The sequence below is a fragment of the Mus musculus genome, chromosome 15 (assembly GCF_000001635.26).
Source record: "Mus musculus strain C57BL/6J chromosome 15, GRCm38.p6 C57BL/6J".
NCBI lineage: Eukaryota > Metazoa > Chordata > Mammalia > Rodentia > Muridae > Mus > Mus musculus.
Window position 1 is genome coordinate 84,616,992 of NC_000081.6, and position 26,537 is coordinate 84,643,528.

Here is a 26,537-nt window from a genome sequence, read left to right on the forward strand (position 1 = left end):
GAATAAGGTGGCAAGGACTTCCCTTGTCTGTAGGTCCACATTGTGTCTCCCTGCTCTGGGCCTCCCCGACCTGCAGGTGGCCGACGGTCGGTTCCCCACCGCGCCCCCTTGTGGTCTGAGGAATGTAAATAGCCTCTCCCTTCCAGATGGGAGGGGTGCCTAAGTGCTCTTTCTCTTCCAGGAGGGGAGGAGTCTGGTGGAATTTTCCAAAGGTCCTGAACCCACTTCTGCAACTTCTTCCCTGTCTCGCTATTTGCAGATTCCCCCACCTCCATCCCTTCCCTGCTTCCTGACACTTTCCCGTGGTCATAAACCACTGTGACCCACATGGCCTGGTCCCCATGAGAACCTCAGGGTGAAACAGGCTGACTTTGAACTCACTATGCAGTCCAGGCTGCCCTCGAACGCAAGATCCTCCTGCCTCTGCCTTCCACACAAGTGCCAGGATTACAGGTGTTGGCATCAGGGCATTTCAAACCTATGATGCAACAGGCACCATATTCCCATCACTCACTGGGTTTACCTCCCACTCTTATTTGTGTTACATCATTTTCCTTATAAATAAGGAGAACGCCCCTTCCTCACTCTCTCTTTTTCTTTCTTTCTTTCTCTTCCCTCTCTTCTCGCCTCCTCTTCTCTCTCCACCACTCCTTTGTCTCTCCCTTCCAATAAAACCTCTTCCACGTGGAACCGCTTGGGCCTAGCATGTTGCTTTGGCGCTACCCTGCCATTCTAACACATCAACAGGTATGTGCCTCACAACCAGGACGCGTACTGTGGGTAAATGTGGGTGCTTACGTGTGAAGGGCATGTATACCCCTTAATCACATGCATTCGTGTGGGCACATGCACACAAAAGGCTGCGTGCCTGCAGTGTGCGCATGGAAACTAGAGGTGGAGGGAGAGTGCGCGTGTCTTCCTCAATCACCCTCCACCCCGAGTTTGAAAGGCAGGAGTCCATCAGTTCCCTTAGGAGAACTGACCCATGAGAGACCCCGCCCCAAAACTGGAGTTACATACAGGAGCCTGGGTATAACATGGCTGCTGGAGGTTCCAACTCAAGCCCTTACATTTGCACAGCAGGCACTTCCCCAGCTGGACTTCTCCCCACACCCCTCCCCCACATTCTATACCCTAGTCAGGTAGAGCCCCCCCCCTCTCCCAAGCTACCCTCAGGCCCCACAACTGCAGCAGGACTCACCAGCTTCAGCAACCGGCAGGCATCGGGGATGGAGATTTCTTAGGTTAAAAGGAGGTAGAGTAGGGAACAAGAGGCCTAGAGGATCCTGGGAGCCACAGCTGCACCAAGCAGAGTCCAGGGAGATCAGGGTGGAAGGCCATAGCTCCTGTCCGTCTGGAAGGGAAGGGATATTTTTACATTTCTATACCAGGAAAACCCACAGACGTGGATTTATAACTTTGATGAGACTGAGAGTCTGTAGAAAGCATCGTGTATATGACTGCTCTGGTGTGCTCAGCAGGGGATCCAGAGAGAAAGAGGTTAGAAGGATGAAAGGCCGAGGGGCAGCTGTGTACTCTGGAAGCATTCTCTTGAGGTGACTTAATTCCTAGAGACTCCACTGAGCAGACATGGGACGCTGGGATTTGGATCCAGAAACCACCCCGGAAACCTGTGTGTTGACTTGAACTCTAACAGAGGGTTTTGAGGCAACTGTATCATGATGGTCTTATCCATGGACTTCTCCGATGATATGTGCCTAGACTAAGTGGCTACTGGAGATGGTGGGAACTTCAGCAGGTGGGGTCTAGTACAGTCCCTCTCCCCTGCCCCCCTCTGCTTCTGCCATCCATGTGGTGAGTAGCTCTCTTCCTCTACCACAGGCTCCCACTGTGACACTCAGCCTCACCTCTGACTCCAAAACAAATGGCCGGACCAACCCTGGATTGAATCCTTTCAAACTAAACTGACCAATAGGCCCAGCACAGAGGGAGGCTCTGAGCACAAGGGTCACAGCTTTGCCAAATTAAAGTTACAACTGTCTGACCAGAGAGGAGCAGGCAGAGTTTCACCATTTCTAACATGGAAGTACAGGGTCACCAGAGGAGAGATGTGTGCCCAGGGTCCTTCTCAGATCTGTACTCAGTCCATAGGTTTGCACAGCCCGGGAGGCCAGGCTTGGGCCTAGGGGCCTGGAAGGCAGATTTGGTGGAGAGCACCTGCTTGGCATATGCAAAGGCAAAGGGCTCACTCCCCAGTCAGCATCCAGTGGATGGCCACTGTCTCCTGAACGCGGGCCTGGGCTCCTCAGAGAGCAAGACACTCCAGTCCTCCATCACTAGGCTCCCTGAGGCAGTATTTCAGAAGCTCATAGGAAAAAGACAGTCCTCAGTGAAGAGATCATGGAGTTTGTAGGTGCCCTCCTCTCCAGAAGGGAGAGGCTGGTCACATTCCTCAGAAAGACCACAGTGGGGACTGACCACCAGCCACCTGCAGATGAGGGAAGCCCTTACTACCTCATTCCCTAAGGACCAATCAGTTTAAAAGTCATACTGTTCTGCCAGGCATATTGTGCCTAGTTGCTGTTGCTCTATTCCACCCCTGGAAACTGTATAAAAACTGGCCGAACAGGCTGCCCGGGGTCATCACCTCTCCTTTGAATGTGGGACTGTGGGACGGCCCCAGTGCACTGGAGTGCTGGAACAATAAATTCCTCTTGCTTTTGCATCAATCTCCGGCTCCATGTGGTCCACGGGGGAGGGGGGGGGCGAGGTTCCCAGGTAGCTAAGGCTTGTCAGAGTCTTACATGAGCAGTCCCTTCAGACAAAGCAAACTTCATGGCCCTCCATCTCTGGCTATTTTGGTGACAACTGGCAAGACTGAATAGGGGTGGGGGTGGGGCTGCATCTCATTAACACAACTCAGAAACTTCCAGTCATGCCCTAGACTGCTGGAGTCAGCAGGGACCTCTGTGCTCACCTTGCCCACAGTTGTTTATTTAGGCCCAGAGAAAGGCAGCCATGCACACTCGCGTTGTATTGAACTGTGGAGACAGGTGGAATTCTAGCTTCTGAGTATCCAGCACAGCCTATCCCTGCAGCCCAGAGGTAGCTTGGATCCCTGCTGAGTCCCTCCTGGACTGGAGCGTCCCCACCTCTTCCCCTACCCCCCACCCACGGGAGGGGAAAGAGCTAAATTCTCACTTAACAGCAGGATGCTTCTGGGCCTCATTACCATGATGCAAATTAATATTTATTATGCAATTATTCATCTTTGTAATTGCTAGTATTTCAAAGGGAGCACAGAAGGTTTAATTAGAACACGTGGAATGTTATTAAAATGGAATGTCAGAAGGAGGGGTGACCCTCTCCCCTCTGCAGCCCCAAGCCCTGCTACCTCCAGAAGGTTCTTGGAGCTTGAGTCAACACCAGCCTGGCTTCCCTACCTGGGTGCTCCCCATGGGACCCTGCACTTCCTTTTTCATTATTTTATGAGATCTTGACTCCTAGAAACCTAGAAACTTTGTGGGTTATTGTGCTAGCAGAAGTTCAGACTCAAAGAGCCTGTCTGTAGACATCTGTCTGCAGACAAGAAGCTGCAGATGTTATTGAAAACTAGGGCTTCCTGGTGCACAGGCCAGCACCTGGGTCTTCTAAAAGGCCGGTGGCGAGCTGGATATGGTGGTGTGCAACTTTAATCCCAGTACTGAGAGGCAGAGGAAGACAGGTTGTTATGAGTTCAAGGCCAGCCTGGATGACGAAGCAAGTTACAGGCCAGCGAGAGATACACAGAGAGACCCTACCTCAGCAAGACAAAGGCTTTTAAAATAATAAAACTAAATGAAAAGGACAATGGCACCAGGACAGGGGCCTGCCACCCTCTGCACCGAGCCAGCCAGGCCTCTGCAGTCTCTGGGAAGCAGCTCACCCAGCACCCAGTTCCTCTTCCCCGCTGCCTCCTCCTGCCACACAGGAGATGTTCAGAGTGCTTTTAGGTCTGTAGCTCCTCATTCGTAATAGATTTTAATCTTGGGTGATACTCTGAGAAGGTCAGGAGGTAAGTGGTCATTCTAGGAAAGCCAAGTTTGGAACACACAGTCCTTCTGCCTGCCCAGCAGCAGCTGTGACTCCGCCCCTACCTGAACAGGCTGGCTGGGAGAGAGTGAGTCTGCCCTGCAGTAGTGAAATCAGGGCCAGGTCCACAGCTGAGCCAGAATGATGAAGAGGGCCTGATAATTTTAGGGCAGGAGGATCCAGCAGGATGCCCAAACAGGTAACTAGTGTGACTATACTGGCAAGATAGAAGGAGAAGCTCAGATGGAAGATGCTGGGGGGCAGGGGGGAGCTTCAAGGATGATGGAATGGGTCACAGTCAGTCACCATCACGAAGACTGAACCTCTAGCAACTGAGAGGACCAGGGCAAGACAGGGAAACAGTCCTGTCTCTGAGCCTCAGAGCCTCAGGCTTGTTCACGGAGTCCTGTCTGCTTTCAGAGAAGAGCCTCTTAGAGAACCTGGGGCACCCTGTTTTGGCTGGAGTGCTTAGCATCAAGCTCAGAGACTTGCTTGTTTCACACACACACACACACACACACACACACACACACACACACACACACACCCCACCACCACCACCACCACCACCACCACCACCACCACCACCCACAGCTTTTATATATAGGTGCTGTGAAATCGGAGCTCAGGTCCTCACAGTCGAATAGTAAGCACTAACCAAGGATCCATCTACCCAGCTGATTTCTGAGTTGGCCTCACGTGGGCCAGCTATGCAGTTGAGAACGGCCCTGATCTCTTGGTCCTCCTTGCTCAATCCTAAATACTCGGATTACAGGTGTGCGCCATAATTTCACAAAGGACAGGGGAACCTGCAGCTGAAGCGTAGCCGGTGTTCTGGTGACTCCACCCTGAGACTGGCACGTTCTTCCTCAGGTGCAGGTCAGCCCAGCTTCCTTTTACAGCTCTGAACCACCACCGTTGTCACTGTGCCTGTGAGTCACCGATGCAGGTGCCCTGACCTTTGTATGTTTGTACCTCATCTCCAGCTAGGTTCTCATCATGGGGCCCCATGAACCCCAAATCCCACAGAGCAGACAAACTTCCCTTCTACCTTATGGCTTAAGCAGGACAGTCAATAGCCGGCTTTCTTCCAATGCTTTCCAACTGTTTCTAACCAGCCAGAAGTGTCCTCCTGCTGTGAGCCGGGACCACCTGCCAGGCAGAATGAATATGCATATATGCTAATCAGAGTAGCCTAAGATTTGCATGACAATCGGAGGCCAATTCTCCCACTCAGGAGTGGCTTCCAAAGGCAGCTCAGATCTGCTTTGGAGGCTGCCTGGGGAGGTGGGGTGGGACTCTGCAACCCAGGGCTCTGGGTGACCTGGCCCTCGCGGACCTTGAATTTTCAAACAGACTCAGGAGCCTAGAAGACCAGGTTGAGGCAACTATGAGATGCCAGTCTGTCTATCCCTGTAACTGCCCCTCAAGGGAAACGGGGACAGAGAGGTTGCTTCCCTGTGGAGGCTCAGGGAGGAGCAATCTGGGGACGGCCCTCCCAGGAGCTTCCAAAAGGGAAATTACCCGGCTGTGGCCAGGTCTCTTAACCATACCCTGTCAGGTGCCTTAGTTTTCAAAGTCCCTTCCTTTGAGCTAGGAGTCCCTCAGGCAATTGCAAACCTAAACTAACTCTCTCTCTCTCTCTCTCTCTCTCTCTCTCTCTCTCTCTCTCTCTCTCTCATCTGTCCAACATTGCTATTGCTACATAGTGCCTTGCCTGAGCCATCTTGGGGAAAGGGCTCTCAGAGTCTCCTGTGGCATTAGAAACAAGGCAACCTCAGATTAAAAAAAAAACAACCTAGGATTCACATTAGACCCAAATCCAGGCTCAGAGCCTGGGTTCACCACCCCAGCCCCCCCTGCCCCAAGCCTCTCCCTAACCCAATAAACAAGGAGGGCAGGAGTCTTCCTAAAAGGAGGCTTGGGACACCATGGCACAACACCAAGCCAGTAGGATGAGGATAGGTTGGGTCAGGACTCTAGGACTCAACATAAGTCTCAGTTGAGTCTCTCCCGCTGAGAGTGGTCCCACACACTGGGTGACAGGTGAGTGTGAGTATCCCTCTCCTCCCACTGACCTCACTGAATAGCCTCTGGCTTGTTGAGAGAACCCATGGCTCAGTTGGTACCCTGTACCCTGCAGGTAAGACATTCATATCAAGCAGGAAGCCAGTGGGGGCTTGGTGGGGCGAGCCGTAGACCATGCAGCTTGAACCAAATGCGCAGTTTGTCCTTCATAATAGCAATCTCGGAAGGATACACATAAAATTGCCCTCTGTGCAAGACAAAATGACTCTTTGTTGTCGGTTTCACACAGTAAAGCTACTAAATAAATATTATTAAAATGTCACAAACACTCTCTACATATCACTGCTACCCGGAGTTCATCCGTGTATTTATTCTCTGACTTCTGTGGCCATTCAGTGACTAGACCCAGAGTAGCCCAGTGAGCCTCACACAGCTCTACCATGCCATGGGGACTTCTTAAAAATCTCAGCAGGGTGGGGCATGCATCCAATCCATCTCTTGGAAGGAAAAGGCAGGTGGGTCTCAGTGAGTTCAAGGCCAGCCTGGTCTACATCATGAGAACCTCTCTCAAACAAACAGAAATCTCAGAGAGCAGCTGCCCTATATTCCAGCCATTACCTTCCTCTGCTCTTATCTCAGAGAATGAAGACGTAAAATCAAAGCAAGCTCTATTCACAAGGCTTGGAGCAGCTTTGTGACACACGCACACGCACACGCACACACACACACACACACACACACGACCCCCACTCCCAGCCCAGCCCACCCTTAGCCCCAGCCCCACCTGGCCTTCAGTAGAGCCCAACTGTGTTGAAGGGCATGATCCAGCAGAGGAAAGGATACCCCCCCAGCACACACTCAGATCACAGCGTGCTGACTGAAGACATGATTTTCAGAGGCTCAGCACTAGTGTGTAACACTTGCACTTATGTGACACTAGCACTTATGTCACACTTGCACTTATGTGAAACTAGCACTTACGTGACTCTTGCACTTATATGTCCCTTACACTTATGTGTCCCCTGCACTTATGTAACCCTTGCACTTATGTGACACTTGCATTTATGTGACCCTTGCACTTTTGTAACCCTTGCACTTATGCGTCCCTTGCACTTATGTGACATTTGCACTTATGTGACACTTGAAATGACAGTTATACTAGAAAGATGAGGTGCCATCATGAAGGGATGGGAGGGAGCTCTCGTGGTATTGGTATTAGAACCTTTGTCAGGGATGATGGAGATATAAATTTGCACGTGATAAAGCTGGGCATAATTCACACTCACACACATTCACACACACAGACCTGTGAACTGTGACTAGAACATCTCGGCTGGGACATCCTGCCACTGCACTGCCCAATGGCACCACTTCTAGAAAGCAGACACACCGTAGAAAGGACTTCCTTCCCTTCTTCCCTTATTCGTTGTTGATATTCTCTTAGTTCCAGATCCCAGGTTGGCCCTGAACTCACTGTGTGAGTGTAGAGGACCTTACATTTCTGATTTCCCCAGCTCTTGCTGGGGTGACAGGTTTGAGCCACCACAACCAGTTTATGCAGTGCAAGGGATTGAACCCAGATCCTTGCATGCTAGACAAGCTCTCTACCAACTGAGCCACTTCCCCAGCCCCTTCTGTTATTTCTTCTCTCTCTCTCTCTCTCTTTCTTTCTTTCTTTCTTTCTTCCTTTTTTTTTTTTTCTTCTTGAGACAGGGTTTCTCTGTGTAGCCCTGGCTGTCCTGGAACTCACTCTGTAGACCAGGCTGGCCTTGAACTCAGAAATCTGCCCATCTCTGCCTTGCTAGTGCTAGGATTAAAGGTGCGCACACCATCACCACCCAGCTCTGCAAGCTGGCCGTGCATGGCGCTGACCCTGTGCACTGAGCAAGTCCTGTCACTGAAGCATTTGGGGCAGTGTTCCTGGCTTCTCCCCAGAAGGTCAGTTGGCCTCCACCTTCTGGGAGTGACAATCTGAAATTACTCTAGTTGCCATGGTCTGGTCATGTGTCTGCTAGGGACAGAATCGCCCAGTGAAATGTGTAATGGCTGGAGAAGCTGGCACAGAGCCATGGAGGCCGAGGGACACGATAATTAGATCCAGAACAATAAAGATAGCAATGACCGTGACTGGAGAAACAAGAATAAACAAGAAACTTTGATAGTCACAACCTCGGCAAAAGTGATAAGCCAGTTACAAGAACAGCCCGCCACTCACAACTACAAAACTCTGCGATGACAGATAACTTTAGATGGTCATTTAATGATGGGGGCGTGGGGGAGGCAATCCTGCTCTTCACCCCAAAGCCCTGTATGGTGATGTCACCTCCAGATAGAACATGACCCAGCTATATAGCTGGATGGCTTGCAGCAGTCACCCCTAAAATTAACCTGTCCCAGGCAGTAGAGGGACCTCCTGTGCCGCCCCCCCTTCATGGGAGTGTGAGGAATGCATGGCTCTGCACCTGTGTGTCTGGGGAGTGTGCCCATATGTGTCTGTGTGAGGTGCATTGTGTGTGTATGTCAGTGTACCATGTGGGACCCTGCCTCCCATGGGATTGGAAAGGCGCCCTCGAAGGAAGCAGGCAGAGTAAGGATGTACTCATGGGCTCTTAAAAACTACTACTTATCAGTCCACCCTCTTTCAAGCTAATGATAGCCACTACAGGTCAAAGGGCAGGACACAGGTCTGACAGAGAGGGTCCACATACCATGCCTGGGCTGGGTTGTTGTCAAAATCAACACGTTATCACTGAAAGATATGCTTGTGGCTGGGACGGAGCCAAGGTCCCTTGTCCCCACTGTGGTCATAGAGCCCCCCAACTAATCTCTGATGGTCCTAGGAAGTTACCCATTTCCTACAGCTGTGCTAAACCAGCTGCACACATCCTGTTTATATGGTTGCTAGGATGTTTCCATGGCAACTAATAGAGGATGAAGGAAGCCTGGCAGCTTACCACATCCCACTCACATGGCTCAGAATTGGGCCCCTCTGGCAGTGACTTCTGGGGCCAGGACCTCCCATTTGGGGATAGAGGTGGTTAGATCTGATGGCCAGAAGCCAACACCCCAGGAAATATATACAACTTGCAACCTAATGGCTTAAGGATAAAGAACAGAAGTGGAATTGGGGACAGCAGGAAGGATATGGGGGCCAGGATCTGGGACAGAGATAGCTGCAAGTCAGTACTCTCTCTGCAGCCGAGCATGGGCTCTGGCCAGTCTTGGGTGGAGACTCGTGATTGTTGGTTCTTCCAATAGCCCCATATCCAGGGACAACTAAGCAACCTGAAGCTATAGGAAGTGAGCGGCCTGTCCTCAAGTAATGTTCACTCACTTGTCATTGCCGTGCTGTGCTGGGCTGAGGTAGGTTGGTGTCTCCTTATCCTGAGCAATTATTCAGCAGACAGGTGCACTGGCCTTCAGCTGCAACACCGGGAAACACAGGCACAGAGAAGGGGCTTGCAACATAAGAGAGGTAGCTAGCCAGGGATGGACGCTGTGCTGACCAGTTTTGCATCAACTTGACACAAGCTAGAGTCATTTTGGAAGAGGGAACCTCAATCGAGAAAAATGCCCCCACCAGACTGGCCTCTGGGCAAGCCTGTAAAACATTTTCTTGATTGACATGAGAGGTCCTGGCTCACTGTGGGCAGTGCTACCCCAGGGCAGGTGATCCTACAGTGCTATGGAAAAAAAAAAACAAAAAACAGACTGAGCAAGCCATCCTCCATGGCCTCTCCGTCAGCTCCTGTCTCTAGGTTCCTGCCCTGAGTTCCTGCCCTGACTTCCCTGGATGATGGAGTGCGAGCTGTAAGCGGAAATGAACCGTTTCCTCCCTGAGCTACTTTTGGTTGTGGTATTTATCTCAGCAATAGGAACTCTAGCTAAGATGGGGAGGGTGACAGAAACAAGCTAAGCACCTGGTCCAGAGAGAGAGAGAGAGAGTCTAGATACACACTGACATCAATAGGGATGGCAGAAAATCGCGTAATTAGATGTCTGCAGCAGAATTGCTGTTACAAGAAAGGCAAGCACGAGGACCAGGAGATGAGGTAGAGATGAGATGGGCAAAGAGAGATGAGTCTACCACCCCACCTCTGTCTCTGCAACACCCCAGGGGTCTGCTACATTGTAAATGGGGGAACTGAGGCAGAGACTAGCATCTGCATTTGAGGAAACTGAGGCACAACAAGGCTGAAACACAAGAGAATCTGTAGAAAAGCCAGGAGCAGACCCAGGGTTCTAGCTCTGTCCCAGGGACCTCTCACCCCAAGGCAGCCACCCCAGGCTCAAAGTAGGCAAAAGGTGGTGAAAAATCCAAGAAGACAGACAGCCGAGTGGTCAGTCAACTCCTCATTCCAGTCTTCAAGATGGGGATGGTGGGGCAACAAGGCTTTTACTACTCCAAGGAGACAGCCGTTGCTATGGTGACCCTTGTTACCTGGCAACTGAGTTACATCATCCTGGGCACCTGCTGTCTCTCCTCTAGTGCTAATTGCTGGCTCTAGGGATGGACCTGTATCCAACAACCCGCTTAACTCAGAAAACTCACCTTGGGGGACAAACCAGATAATCCCGAGCACATGAAGACATACATACACAGACACTCTGGGTCTTTGGCAACCAGAAATGGAACGTGCTTTCATTTTCAAGGATGAGAATGACTGTATTAGTAAATGGGATATCAAAATTATGCCAACCCCTCCCCACCTAAAACAATCTTCAAATAGTACCATACAGATGGAATTAGGACTCAGTGACATCTCAACTTGGCGGCATCCCCCTGGCCACCGTGACTCGTTATACAAAGGAGGGGATAGTTTGAATAAAGTTCCATACCACCCAGATCAGCAGTAAAGAGCCTCCATTGTACTGAGCACTGAAGGGACTACCCCAGGATAGGGTTTTAAGTACACATAGAGGGCAGACACCAGACTCAGAACCCAAGTTCAAAGTCTTCAAAGTAAGAAGACTGCCCAGTAGGCATAGCCTTCAAACCTCCACATCACCTGCCCTACTCATATGGCACAGGCTCTACCCACTGCTGGGCCATGTTGGGCCCAGGAATCAGACCCCCGCCAAGGGACAACCAGTCTAACACACAGCAGAATGAGCCACCCGAGGGATGCTGGTGGTCTCCAGAAGGAGATATTATGTGAGCAGAGTCTTGGGGGCAACTAGGGTGTAGCTCCCAAATTTGGGAGGGGTCCCTGAATAGCCTTCTATGCAGCTCTAAGCCAGAGCTGAGTTTCAAAGGGTATAGAGACCCCTGGGTAGGCTCCGAGGGGCAGGGGGCTCTGAAGGACTGACCAACGTACACACAGACACCTGTAACTGCTGCCAGGGTGATAGATACAAATGGAAGACATAGACACTGTGGAGCAAGAGCCACACCTCATGCTACACAGGGTCCTGCGGCAAGCAGGGATGGGCCCTGGGAGACAGTTCCTGGATTCCAGCCAGCTCTGCTCTGACTGGCCTGGGAACATGGTGGGCTGAATATTCAACTCTTAACTCTGATAGATGTGGCCTTAACTTGAAGACCTGGTCTCAGCATCCTGCACTGTGAAGTGGGCCCTTGATCTTGGGGTCCGTGTCTTTGAAAAAGACAGAGGGGGCCAGGGAGATGGCTCAGCGGGTAAAGGTGAACACAGCCATGGCGAATGGCTCAACTTTGATCCCCGTGACACACTTGGTGGAAAGAAAGGATTCCCTTCTGAGAGTTGTTCTCTGACCTACACACACACACACACACACACACACACTCACAGAGAGGGAAAGAAACAGACAGAAAGGCAGAGACAAACAGAGACAGAGAGACAGAGAAATTGAGACACACAAAGACAGAGAGACAGAGACAGAGAGACAGACACACACATGCATTCACAGAGAGAGAAATAGAGAGACAGACAGACAGATACAGAGAGACAGATGCATACACAGACACACACACAGAGAGACAGAGAAACAGAGTGACAGAGGGACAGGGAGAGACAGAGACAGAGAGAAACAGAGAAAGAGGCACAGAGACAGAGAGAAACAGAGAGACAGAGAGTCAGAGAGACAGACAAACATACATAAATATGCACACATACACAGACACACACAGAGAAACACAGACCCACACACATACACTACATAGTGTTTTTTTTTTTAAATGAAGCAGAGGAGAAGACATCAGATGGACCCAGGAAAGTGGGAGCAGATACAGAGCCATGTACCCATAAGCCAAGGGATGCCCCAGCCTACAGGAGCTGGCAGAGCCTTTGGATCTTGACTAGACTTCTGGCCTTCACAACTCAGTGGATAAATAAGTCCATGTAGTTAAAGCCTTTAGCTTGTGGTCATCTGCTAAGGTAGCCTAAGGCTCTAATGGCATCCTTCTCCCCTCCCCCCTGGAATTCCTCTGTGCAGAACTCAGGTGACCTAACACTTACCTAGGCTTTGACATTCCCCCAGGGCACAGAACAGGTGATGGAGGGCAAGGAGGTGCAGCAGAGATCACTTCAGGGTGCGGTAGGGACAATGTCTCGCTACCTGATCCTTTGAACACCATCTCCTGGACTGACAATATTCCTATCTCTCTCCAAGCTAGGGTTCAGTCTAATGGGCTGGTACCCTAGTCTCCAGACCCATTTCCAGTAGAGTTTGTGGGAAACAGAGGCCTCAAGAAGGGACAGGTCCTAGCAGGACACAGGTTTGGAGGACACATCTTGGTCAGGGACAAAACAGTCACTTTGGTCCAATCCATTGGAACCATACTAACACAGTGCTGATTTGAAATGCCTGCAACTTGAAGTCTGGTCCAAGGCTTGCACTCTCAAGCAGGGTGATGGCGACCTCTGCTGGCCCAGCTCCAGAGCCTTTTCCAGCCCAAGGCATAGGAGGCAGCTGCAAGAGGTCTGCTAGAACCAGATCCCCCAAAATGGAAAAGGCCTGTGCTTCCACAGTCACAATGTTGCTCTCAACCATTATCTGTGGATGCTCAGTGTCGGGAGCTCTGTAGACACCCACGGAGTCTCCCCTACACTGAATGGGCTAGATTGGGGCCTGGATGAGGGGCCTGAGACCTGAGAACAGAGATCACAACCCAGGCTCCGTGGAGCAAGAGAGAAATGAACCATCAGGACAGAAGATTCCAGGTGAAGACAGGAGGCTCCCTGGGGAGTTCTCGTCCCTGCCTGAGCTTCAGTTTATTCATCTGCTCTGAGCAGACCTGTCCCCCATCTGGGAGGGATTGGAGAGTGGTGGGCACACGCCCTGTGGGTAGGGAGGAGACTCAGTCAGTCCCCAAGCACAGCACTCAGAAGCACGTCACCTGACACTCTCTACGTTCATGAGCCTAGCATACTAAGTTTTGTATTATGCTCAGTTTTAAAGACTTGTTTATTCTTATTTTATGTGTACGAGTGTTTTGCCCCCATGAATGTCTGTGCACCACGGATGTGCCTGGTGCCCATGAAGTTCAGAAGAGGGCATCATATCCCTTGGAACTAGAGTTACAGATAGGTGTGAGCCACTACGTGGGTGCTGGGAACTGAGCCGCTGAGCCATCTCTCCAGCCCCAGGTTGGTTGTTTTATTTATTTTCTTTTTTTTTTGTTGTTGTTGTTGGATTTTGTTGTTGTTGTTGTTGTTGTTTGTTTTTTGTTTTTGTTTTGTTTTGGTTTGGTTTGGTTTGGTTTGGTTTTTTCGAGGCAGGGTTTCTCTGTGTAGCCCTGGCTGTCCTGGAACTCACTTTGTAGACCAGGATGGCCTCGAACTCAGAAATCCCCCTGTCTCTGCCTCCCGAGTGCTGGGATCAAAGGCGTGCGGCACCACGCCCGGCTGTTGTTGTTTTTGGTTTTGGTTTCTCGAGACAGGGTTTCTCTATATAGCCCTGGCTGTCCTGGAACTCACTTTGTAGATCAAGCTGGCCTCAAACTCAGAAATCCACCTGCCTCTGCCTCCCGAGTGCTGGGATTAAAGGCATGCACCACCACGCCCGATTTATTTATTTTCTTAAGCAGAAATGAATTTCCTCACAGCCAGCGCTGGGGACGAGAAACACAAATCAAGGTGTCTGCAGGTCTGGGGGTGTTTTGATTTTTTTGTCTCGTTTTTTCCTTTCATTACACTGGGATCCGTAAACAGGTTTTCACTTCAGTATGTAATATACTCAGTACAATTTATCCTGCCATACCCCGCTAAAGAGCTGCTTCTCGCCCTGCCCACTGGTCCTGTTTGCCCCCAGCTATCTCTCATCGTCCATACCTATGTACTTATACATCTACATAATAAAATCCTGGATCCATGAACGGGAGAAAACACACAACCTTTCTTTCTGAAGTGGACTTGTGTTTGGCACAATCATCTCCAGTTGTGTGTGTTTTCTTGCTAGCAGCCTAACTCTGTTCTGCTTTGCGGCTGGGAAAAAAAATCCCCCAGTCTATATACAACATTTATTCTTTATCCATAGCTTCCCTATCTGCTTCCACAGCCTGGGTGGCTGGCCCTAAGCAAACCTCATCCCAGCCTAACCCTAGACCAGGCCCAGCAGGAAGTTTCCCAAATGGTGACCATACAGAGTGTGGTCAAGAGTATGGTGCCCCAACTTTGCCTCGGAGCAAGCACCCTTTCTGTGCTGAAGTCTTGGAAAGTGCTGGGCCAAGCAGTGAGGTTGGAGAACTGGATCGACAGGCCATGTGTCAAAACCTGCATCTGCAGGGCACTGGTGCCCTCTAGTGGCGGATCGAAGGAAGGCAACGCACACCTAAACCGAGAACAGTGCTGTGATAGGGCTCTCTAGGTAGGAAGGGGCAGGTATCAGGCAGGGTTAAAGTCCTCAGGAGTTTCCCACCACTGAGCCATCCTCCCCGCCCCCATGCTGTTCTCTAATTAGTTATTGTCAGTCATTCTGTGACTGAGGAGACTTAGAGGAAGTGAAATGAGCTCTTGAGGGGGCAAGGGATCTAAAGCCAGGACTCCTGAGAGCCTTCCACACCCTGATCAGCTCCAGCCCGGTCATCTACGGGTGAGAACTGAAGCGAAGATGGCTTATGGGAGTCTGGAGGCTGGCTCATCTCAATCCTGATCTCCAGTCAGAATTCACAAACATGGCTACTAGTTCCATTATGCATACCCGTCTCCGACACAGATAGACAGGAGACATGGTGGCAGAGCCCACACTCTGCTCTCGGCAATGCTCCACACTGACTTTTGGAAATGGACCTCTGGCCACCTCTCCAACCTGCCGACAGTTAGGAGAAGAGGGCTGGAAGAGGACAGCTCAAACACAAGCGACACAGTCAGACACCGGTTCAAATCCCAGCCCCAACACCTTCCCACTCTAACTCACCTCCATTCCCCTCCCTGGGTCTTCATGACCTCCCTGGCGAGATGGGCTGTTGGTGTTTTTGCACAAGGTGGCTTGATCATCAATCACGAGCTATTTGCAGAGCTCAAGCCTGAGGCTCAGTGTCAAAAGCAAGCGTGCAGATCCTGCAGAGCACAACCCAAGAGCACGGCAGCCTACGGGAGACCCAGAGGCACCAAGTTATGCCCCCCCCATAGTAGGGAATCAATAGAGATCAAGGAATCCTGGAGAGAGAGAGTAGGACCCGGGTAGGGAAGGATGCAAGTGGAGCAGACCCCAGAGAGCAGACATGTCCAGAGTGAGCAACTCCATAGAAGCAAAACTCATGTTAGTGATAGCCAGGTTAGGGTGGGGTAAGGAGGTTACTCTTCACCTCTGATATCTAGAGACATGAAAAGATGTATGTGGCTAAGTTGGTAAAGCACTCTCTTAGCATGCATGCATGCATGAAGTTCTGGGGTCCATCCCTATCCATCCCTAGTAGCATCTAAGATGAGTGTGGCATACGTCTGTCGTCTTAGCGGTTCAAGGTCATCCTTGGCTACACAGTGAGTTCAAGGATAGCCTGGGCTACATGAAGCCCTGTCTCAAAAACTCCAAAAAAAAAAAAAAAAGTTCTACAGTTAGTATAAATGTACTAAAAACCCATACTGAGCCCCCCACCCCCAAAAGAATGGCTTTTTGTGGTGTGTGATTTCAGTTCAGGTTTTCAAAGGCCCTCAGCTGACTGACACCCACCTCCCCAGCAGGCCACGGAGCCTCTCCTACTTCATTCTTACTCAGATGCCGCATCAGTAAATTTTCTCACCGCTGTTTTAAAAACATCTCGACAGAGCCAACTAAAGGAAGGGATGGGTTATCTGGGCCACAGTTTGAGGGCACAGTTGATTGTGGTGTGGAAGACATGGTGGCAGGAGCTTGAGGCAGCTCAAGACAGGAAGCAGGGAGAGACAAATGCTGGTGTTCGGCTTGCTCTCTCCTTTATATATGCCACCCATAGTTAGGCTCATCTCTCTTCAATTAACACAACTTAGAAAATCCCTCTCACGGGGGCTGGAGAGATGGCTCAGAGGTTAAGAGCACTGAGTGCTCTTCCAAAGGTCCTGAGTTCAAATCCCAGCAACCACATGGTGGCTCACAACCACTTGTAATGAGATCTGATGCCCTCTTCTGGGATGTCTGAGACAGCTACAGTGTAGCTGTTTATATTTATTATATGTAAGTACATTTATTTATTATATGTAATTCCATGTATTATATGTAAGTACAGTACAGTGTACTTACATATAATAAATAAATAAATCCTTAGAAAGAAAGAAAGAAAGAAAGAAAGAAAGAAAGAAAGAAAGAAAGAAAATCCCTCTCACAAACACTATCAGAAGATTGTCTCTGGGGTGGTTCTAGATCCAGTCAGGTTGACAATATTAAACAACAACACACACATACACACACACACACACACACACTATATATATATATATATATATATATATATATATATATATGTATATGTATATATATATATATATATACACATATATATATATATATACATACACACACACACAGCTGCCATGGAAAGTCAGAGAGGCCAGTCATACCCATTTCTGCATGCATTATCTGATATTAGGATGGTTGGTCTCTGTCTGACTGCCTCTCCTATTCCACCATGAATGCTCACAAAGTCAGTGACCATATCGGCGACCCTTGTGTTCACCACAAAATAGTGGCCTCATGAATCAGCCATCAGACAAGTAATGGGGACAGTATAGAGGTTGGATGGATGGATGGATGGTGGATGAATAGATGATAGACAGGCAGGCAGGCAGGCAGATAGATGGATGGATGGATGGATGGATGGATGGATGGATGGATGGTGGATGAGTGGATGATAGACAGGCAGGCAGATAGATGGATGGATGGACAATGGATGAATGAACTAGATGAATGGATCTTTAAGAGCCTGGAAAGTCATCCAGAGCCCTATCTGGGGACAGAGGTCCTGCCCACCTTCACTCTCTGCTCTCTGCCTGCCAAATCAGGCACTGCAGATTCACCAAGTCTGGTGAACTGTGGCCAGGCAGGAGCAGCAGAGCTTAACAGGGGAAGAGTCAGCCTTGTTCTCGACCTGCAGCTCACAGCCCAACCAAGCCTCCCTGGCTAGGAGCATAAGCAATGAGCTCAGGGCCCCCAGGGATCTCCTCAGAGCAGACCACGCCAAACCAGCCCTCTGCCAAGTGGGGCCAAGGGAGGATGGAAGAAGGCTGAGGACTGGCAAAGTAAGACTCAGAGCAGAGACATCCAGACTGAGCATGAGCTGACAGGAGTCTCATGGATACACAGTGCCCCGTACACACACGCACACGCACACGCACACGCAACGCACTGGCGGCCAGTCACTGCTGAGCAACTCACAAGTATCATGTGAGGCAGTTGATAGGGTTTATTATACCCACTTCATAGACAGTAAACTGGGGGTCCAGTTCCTGAGACGCTCCATCTGGACTAGCTCCCATCCCCATGGCTCCTAAGCAAGGATTCCTTTAAGGCAAGCCTGCAGGTGCCTCTGTCCTTTAGGTACCCAGTGTCAGTCACGTAGGCAGTGGATGCTCATCTGGATTGATCCCCACACTCATCCTGAGACAGGAAGGTGCAACCTAGAGTCACGTGGCTGATGCCCCAGAAACCGGTCGGGGTTGGGGGGAATGACAAGAAGGCTGATCCCTTCCACCTTTCACAGCCGAGAGGGCCATGTGCCTGATGCCCTCTATGGGCAGGGTCTTGGGCTGGGGAATTTCTCAGAGGAGGCTGTTCTGAACCTGGAACCCAGCAGGTGAGAAGGAGGTGTCCAAGTAGAGGGGAGCAGGAGAGGAAAGCTGTCCTCCGTGAAGCCACATATTCTGGAATCGTGGAGTACACAAGCCAAAAGAAAGCCACAGCTGAGGTCTATCCCAGAATCTGACAATAAAGACAGGACCAAAGTTGGGAGGTGTAGCTCACTGGCAGAGCACTTGCCTCCCGCAGGTGCGGCTAAATCAAACCAGCGTTAACCTGAGCGGGGGGGGGGGGGGGGGGGACGACGACGACAGGGGGGCGGGGGGGGACGACGACAGGGGGGCGGGGGGGGAGCGGGGGGGGGAACGGGGGGACGGGGACACAGCATCCATAAATGAGCTGAGATGGCCACACATCCATCAAAATGGCAAGCCCATAACACAGGTATATTTTTGGTTTCTGTTGCTATGATAAACACCATAATGAAATGTTGCTTGAAAAAGAAAAGGTTGGGCTGGTGAGATGGCTCAGCGGTTAAGAGCACTGACTGATCTTCCCAGGGTCCTGAGTTCAAATCCCAGCAACGACATGGTGGCTCACAACCACCCGTAATGAGATCTGAAGACAGCTAAAGTGTACTTACATATAATAAATAAATAAAATCTTAAAAAAAAAAAACCCTAAGTACAGATCTGGTGCTGCGCTGACTGAGAGAGAAGGGATATTTAAAAAAAAAAAAAAAAAAAAAAGGAAAAGGTTTATTTTAGCTTGCAGGTTATACTCCATCATGAACGGATGTCAGGATAGGGACTTGAGGCAGGAACTGAAGCAGAAACCATAGCTTTCAGGCCTGCTTTCTTATATGACCCAGACCCGCGTACCCAGGAGTGGCCCTGCCCATAGTGAGCGGGGCCATTCCACATCAATTATTAATCAAGAAAATGTCCTACAGACTTGCCTCCAGGCGGTTCCCAGAGAGGAGGATAAATCGCTGAAGTTTGGCAGATGTCTAGCTCAGTGACACCTCCCCACATGAACCAGTTGTTCTGGGTGTGTCATTCAGGAGTCCCAGTGGATTCTGGGGGACCATGTATCAGTGCGGGTCTCCCATCTCCCACAAATGCCCTGCCCTGTGGGCAGCGTCAATGAGAGCCATGAAGCATGCGCAGAGCATGCATGACAAATCTCTGCCTTTCACTCGCTATTATTATTATTATTATTATTATCTTAAAACTACACTTTAAAAGAAAATAGCCTTAGATTGGAGAGACGGCTCAGTTAGTACCATGCTTAAGTACAAGCAACTGAGTTTGATTTCCATAAATTCACATTAAAAAAAAAAAAAAACCTACACATGAAACTCAAGAAGAATGAAGACTGAAGTGTGGACACTATGCCCCTCCTTAGAATTGGGAACAAAACACCCATGGAAGGAGTTACAGAGACAAAGTTTAGAGCTGAGATGAAAGGATGGACCATGTAGAGACTGCCATATCCAGGGATCCACCCCATAATCAGCATCCAAATGCTGACACCATTGCATACACTAGCAAGATTTTATTGAAAGAACCCAGATGTAGCTGTCTCTTGTGAGACTAAGCCGGGGCCTAGCAAACACAGAAGTGGATGCTCACAGTCAGCTAAGGGATGGATCACAGGGCTCCCAATGGAGGAGCTAGAGAAAGTAGCCAAGGAGCTAAAGGGATCTGCAACCCTATAGGTGGAACAACATTATGAACTAACCAGTACCCCGGAGCTCTTGACTCTAGCTGCATATGTATCAAAAGATGACCTAGTCGGCCATCACTGGAAAGAGAGGCCCATTGGACTTGCAAACTTTATATGCCCCAGTACAGGGGAACGCCAGGGCCAAAAAGGGGGAGTGGGTGGGTAGGGGAGTGGGGGTGGGTGGGTATGGGGGACTTTTGGTATAGCATTGGAAATGTAAATGAGCTAAATACCTAATAAAAAAATGGAAGAAAAAAAAAAAGAAAACCCATACTGGTTTTCTTGGTCTACATTTCATCCCATCTCAGTATCCCACACAATTATTGTCTTTTTCGGAGTCTCGTTATGTATCCCAGGCTGGCCCTGGATTCACTTCACAGCTGCTGTATCACTTTCCCTGGGGAGATGTGACAAATATCTATGCATCCCAGACAGGACGTTGAAGACAGACCAAAGAGACAGTTCCATTTAAAACCTACCCCAGTGAACCAGTGAGTTTTTTAGAGTTACTTACAGAAGTGTGAGAGAGATTACTCACAAGGGCATTACTGAGGGGTTACTCACAGGAGCAGGGAGTTCAAGGGCAACTATGTCACTAAGAAGTCAACTCCAGCACAATAATGACTCACAAAAAGCTGTATCCCTAAAGCTACCTGTGCAGCTTGCAGACAACTCTTAGAGTCTCCTCTTCTCAGCCACTGTTACTACTTACATAGCCTTGGGGAGAGACCTTGTGAATCTTGTAAGTTTCAGGAAGTTCCTGAGCCTTGCAATTTTAGTTTACTTCCTGGGCCTTGAATATATCAGTGAGTGGCCTCTCTCCTCAATAGCAGTCCAGGCTCTGTAGTCTTGTTTGGTTTTTTTTTTTTTTTTTTTTTTTTGAGACTTTCTTTTCCTAAACAGAATTCATAGTCATTGCCCCATGTTTTCAAAAATACACTATAAACCTGTGTGGTGGTTTGAATAGGAGTAGTCCCCAGAGGCTCATAAATTTAAAGGATTGGTCATTAGGGAGTGGTATTACTTGACAGGGATTAGGAGGTGTGGCCTTGTTGGAGTAGGTGTGGTCTTGTTGGAATCAGTGTGGTCTTGTTGGAGGAAGTCGTCACTGGGGATGGGCTTTGGGGGTCTCAAATGCTCAACCCAGGGCCAGACTCTCTCTCTTCATGCTGCCTCCAGATCTGGATGTAGAACTCTCAACTGTTACAGCGCCAAGTCTGCCTGTGCTCCACCATGCTCTTCCACCTGACAATAATAAGCTAAGTCTCTGATGCTGTAAGCAAGCCACAATTAAACGCTTTCCTTTATAAGAGTTGCCATGGTCTTGGTGTCTCTTCACAGCAGTAGAACACTGAGTACACTGACTAAGACAGCCTGTGAGGATTCATTTTTATAGTTAGCCTGACAGGATTTAGAATCTCCTGGGAGACCATCTCCGAGTGTGTCTGTGTGTGTCTGTGTGTGTGTGTGTGCGCGCGTGTGTTTATGTTTCTGTGTGTGCATGTATGCATGTGTGTGTATGTGAGGGTGAAGAAGTTGTGGGGAAAGTGTGTGTGTGTGTGTGTGTGTGTGTGTGTGTTTTCAGAGAAGTTTAACTGAAATGAGAAGGCCCACCCTTAACAGGCAGCAGAAGCCTTTGTGTGCTGGCATCTCAGACTGAAAGAGGAAAAGGTCACATGTCTCTCTGCTTCCTGGCTGAGCTCACAGTGTGACCCAAGGCCTGCAACACCCCCTGTGTCTCAAACTGTGAGGCAGAACAAACCCCTCCTTCTTAAGCAGCTACTGTCTGGTATCTTGTCACAACCAGGGAGAGAAACATAAGACAAAAGCCAATGCTTCACCCACATCCCTAACTTCACACACACACACATACCCTAACACACAGACACACACACATACCCTAACACACACACACACACCTTAACACACACAGCCACACACACACACACCCTAACACATACAGCCACACACACACACCCTAACACACACACAGACACACACACACCCTAACACACACAGACACACACCCTAACACACATAGCCACACACACACCCTAATACACACAGACACACACACCCTGACACACACACAGACACACACACACACCCTAACACACACAGACACACACACACACACCCTAACACACACATAGACACACACACATACACACACAGCCACACACACATACACACATGCCCACACCCCCCCCCATGCATTCTATTCAGCATTGGCATTTCTAACTTCAAGATGAACTTTGAGTGTGAGTATGCCTTCCTGCAGTTATGAGCTGTGCTCCAGTAGACAGTGTAAACCTCTTCCCACATCCCAGAAGTTCCCTGAGCCCCACTCGGTCCTCTGACTTCCTGAACTCTGCAGCCAGATGGGCCTCCAGAAAATGCAGACATTTAAGCTGCTGCCAGAGACCCAGGGTGAACCTCTACCAGGCCCTGCCTGGCTGATTCTTCCTCTATGGCGTTCGTCCCTGACCTAAACGGCTAAGTTCCTCTGAGCTGTCTGAGGCTCGCTTTCAGGGTAAACCCTGTGTGGTTAGAATTCCCAGGGACCCGGGTCCAAAGTGCAGTCCCAGCTTCTGGACCCTCTTTAAATGAGCACACAAAAGAGGGTCACAAGACAGGACATGTGCACATCCGGGATGGTTGGTGATGGCCACTCTGTGGTCATCTTCCAAAGCCCGTGCTCCCTGGCTGGCTGTGCCTGGGCTATTTGGGAGAACACGCTGTTCCAGGCCAGAACAGTCTGGCTCTTCCAAGAACTGAAGATGAAAGGCCCTGGGCTTCTGTAGTTCGTTAACAATTCCTTTCTTCCCTTTGCCCAGCAGAAGTTTCCATTCAACCATGGAAACATTTTTCAAATTAACTGTCCCCTCCCAGAACTGCTTGGCTTGGAGGCTGAGGAGAGATAGGGGCCTGGGCTTCCTCACAGTCTAAGTGACTGGAGATATCTGTTCCCACTTTGGAGGCTTGGGGCCCTGGGGGCAGGCCCTTCTGCTTCCAGATGGGCTGAGAGGCCACTCAGGAGAGCAAGGGTCAGAGTGCAGCTGGCCAGTGGACACTGCTCAGTCTTTGAGCTTCTGCCAGCTGTGGCTGAGGAACGAAGGATGGGACTCCAGAGAGGGGACACCAGGGAGGGGACACCAGGAGGGAGACATCAGGGAGGAGACACCAAGGAGGGGACACCAGGGAGGGGACACCAGGGAGGAGACACCAGGGAGGGGACTCCAGAGAGGGGACACCAGGGAGAGACACACCAGGGAGGGGACACCAGGGAGCCTCTGTCATTCATTTGTGTTCCTCAATAGTCATTCTTCAGCTAGATATGGACATGCCCCCATGGGTGAGGACTAGGCTGGGCTTGGAGACAGACAGGCACTCTCTCTCTCTCTCTCTCTCTCTCTCTCTCTCTCTCTCTCTCTCTCTCTCACACACACACACACACACACACACTTTTGTCAACTTGCTGTGAGGACCCTGAGGGGAGTCAGCACTGGCACACTGCATTCACTGCACTGAGGAGAACCTATTTTCTGGTTCTAATTGTGAGCCACAAACTGGGCTTGATGTTGACGTTCTAAAATCTCGGCATCAAGGGCTAGATAGAGAGAAGGCTCAGCGGTTCAGAACACTGACTGTCCTTCCACAGGACCAGGGTTCAAATCCCAGGACCCACATGTCAGCTCACAACCATCCATAACTCCAGTTCTGGAAGATCTGATACCCCCAGACGGACAGGCATGCAGGCAAAACACCAATGCACATAAAATTAAAATCGTTTTTTTTTTAACAATCTTTGCATTGAGTGGGTGGCTTATGCCTTTTACCTCAGCACTATCTCTGGCCCAGAACACCACTCCTGAACACCGGCAACAGTGAACTGGAAGGACTCTATAATAGCGTCCAGGGGAATTGAGCATGGTGGCATATATCCAGTAACCCCACTGCTGTGGAGGCTGAAACAGAAGACTGCAAGCTCAAGCCAGCCTGGGCTGTGAGTCAAAACCTAGAGAACTGTACCAATGTGCACAACCAGACCCTTGTCAGAGCCCCTTGCAGACAGAGAAGGGACTCTAGCCAGCCGGAGCACGCCACACATAGTTCTGTCAGGCCTTGCCCTTCTCTCCCATGCCCTCTGCCTCGCATTCCTAAAGCTGGCCACCAAAGTCTATTCGCTTATTTGTCTACTTGTCCTGAGGCTGACTGACTACCAAGGTCCAGCTATCAAAGTATTGACATCCAGCAATCGAAAGCTTTGGCTCACCTAGTTAACCTGCCTAATCAAAATTAAACACTGCATCCTAACGCAGGGTTTCCCCCTTTTATCTTCATAAACTGCCATTTGCCTAAGGGCCACGTCTGCCTTCTCACTATCCAGAGGCAGACCTGTGCCTCTCGACTCTGGGACAAATGCCCTTGCCCTCTCTCCCTTGTCCACTCCCCCTTCTCCCTTGTCCCCTCCCCCTTCTCCCTTGTCCCCTCCCCCTTCTCCCTCATGTCCTGTCTTTGACTCTTATTCCCTGCACTTTGTCTCTCTGGGGCAACTACATCTCCTTTGTGCTGAGAACTTGATCTTGGGGGGTCTTGAGCCGATATCCATCTCTTACAGTCAGCACCCAGAGCCCACAGCCACTCCAGACATCCAAGCCAGCCTGAGTCAGGCAGATGCCCTGGGATCCATCTGGACAACCGATGGCAGCCATAAAGGACTGATTGCCTGATGCCCCCTGGCACTATGAGGCCAATCATTTCTCTCTCATGATCTCAGGCCCTCTCAACACCCTGCTACTTAATGAACCAAGAAACTGAACATCAGAGAGACAAGGTGCTGGCGTGAAACTGCACAGCACACTGAAGCAGAGCCTGGGCTAGCAGACTCGAGGTCTGGGATGCACCTCCCCAGAGGCACCATTCAGCCAAGAAACTCTACCACATCGACACATTTGGGCACACATTCTATCTCATCTGACCCCAGAAACTAAGGAGGCTCAGTCCCGGTTGGCACTTAGATGGGAGAAATATTTATAAAAAGTGTCTGCCATATGCCAAAGCCTGGATCTCTGGAGACCCCAGTAGGCAAGGCTCAGCTCACAAGAGCCTGGCTTCCAAGAAAGCCTTCCACACTGGCCAGGACTGCTTAAATCTTGAGGCTTTTATTCAAAAGGGTTTGGTTAAAGTGTTCACTCCACTCCTCTGCTCCTTCCAAACTTACATGAGTCACTTGTTGGTTCAGACCCAGGGGTGGGGCTGAAGGCTCACACAGACTGGGCATGGTCACCAAGACCTCAGCACCAGGCTCTCCAGTACAGTAGGAGCACTATCTGAGAAGAAGATGCTGGGAGAGCCATGACTTACTTAGCCTGTGCAACTATATACTAACCAGAAGGGATAGCCTGTGTTTCGGATGGCCTTGTCTCTCTGACTCTCTTCCCGAAGCTGTAGAACAGGGGGCAGGAGTTCCTCTTACACAGCTAGGCACCTTGTGAGGCACCAGGTTTGTGGGTCCCAGGAATTGAACTCAGGTCATCAAGCTTAGCAACAATCACCTTCACTGCCTGAGTCATGTTGCCGGCCCCTCATCCTGGATCTCTACCCACAGTCTCACACTCTCAGCTTCGCATGATGCCATTCCCTCGGGCACAGGTTCCGCCACGGAGCATCTGAGAAGCATCTCAGAGCTGAGGGGGGAGCCTACCAAGTGCCATGGATCCTGGCGGGAGACACCAGACGAGTGCAAATAAATCAAGGACCGCGGTGGCAAGGTAGCAGCAGGAGCCAGAGGGTCTGTATTGTCACTGCACGTTTACAGCAGCAACATAGAGTGGCATGGGCCCCCATGCTGGACAGCAAGCAGGCACCTGGAACTCAGGGATCCTGGGCAGCAGAACTCTGCCATCCACTTGGGGGGGCGGGGGGGGAGTGTAGAAGCATCTCCATTTTCCCAGGCTGTTTCTTCAGGGTGTGTTGAGAAGTTTCTTTCAACAGTTCATGTCCACCTGGAACCTGTGAACAGAGACTTGGCAGAAAAATTATGCAGACATGGGAAAGCCCAGCTGAGCTCTCACTGGGCAAGGGTGGGCCCTTCATTCAGTGGAACTGCTGTGCTTGTAAGAGGGGAAATTATATTACACACACACACACACACACACACACACACACACACACACACACACACACAGAAGGACTGCTGTGCTTGTAAGAGGGAAAATTATATTACATACACAGACACACACATACACACAGGGAGGGACTGCTATGCTTGTAGGAGGGTAAATTAGATAACACACACACACACACACACACACACACACACACACAGGAAGGGAAGATAGCATGACAGGACAGAGGCAGAGACTGGAGCAGTAGCCAGAAGAGGTGGGAAGGAGCCTCTCTATCCAGATCCCTCTCTCAGACAGAAGGGCCCCAGCTCATGCTTTGATTTCTGACTCCCGTTTTGAGAACTGTGAAAACCACACTCCCTTATCTTAAGACCCTCCCCCTGCTCAGCCCACAGGCCTGTGCTCCTACAGCTGAGAAAACAAACTCATCAATAGCAAATCCTCACAAGGCCAGTCCAGAGCAAAGAGTAGCTAGAGTCTCTCATGACC

The 26,537-nt window shown here is 50.1% G+C and overlaps 1 long non-coding RNA gene across 3 annotated transcripts; it reads right to left on the minus strand.

Annotated features, from left to right (window-relative positions):
- Positions 1–430: 430 nt before the first annotated feature.
- On the minus strand, positions 431–10,448 carry Gm34201. 3 transcript variants are annotated; one of them, XR_384298.2, is made up of 4 exons: positions 10,329–10,448; positions 9,395–9,483; positions 1,202–1,354; positions 431–478 (listed from the first exon to the last, which is right to left on the minus strand). It is a non-coding gene; the product is annotated as a predicted gene, 34201 (long non-coding RNA). The 3 variants fall into 3 exon arrangements; XR_875525.2 differs by lacking the exons at positions 9,395–9,483; positions 10,329–10,448 and adding an exon at positions 5,084–5,172; XR_384299.1 differs by lacking the exons at positions 431–478; positions 1,202–1,354 and adding an exon at positions 6,122–6,307.
- Between the last annotated feature and the right edge of the window lie 16,089 nt (positions 10,449–26,537).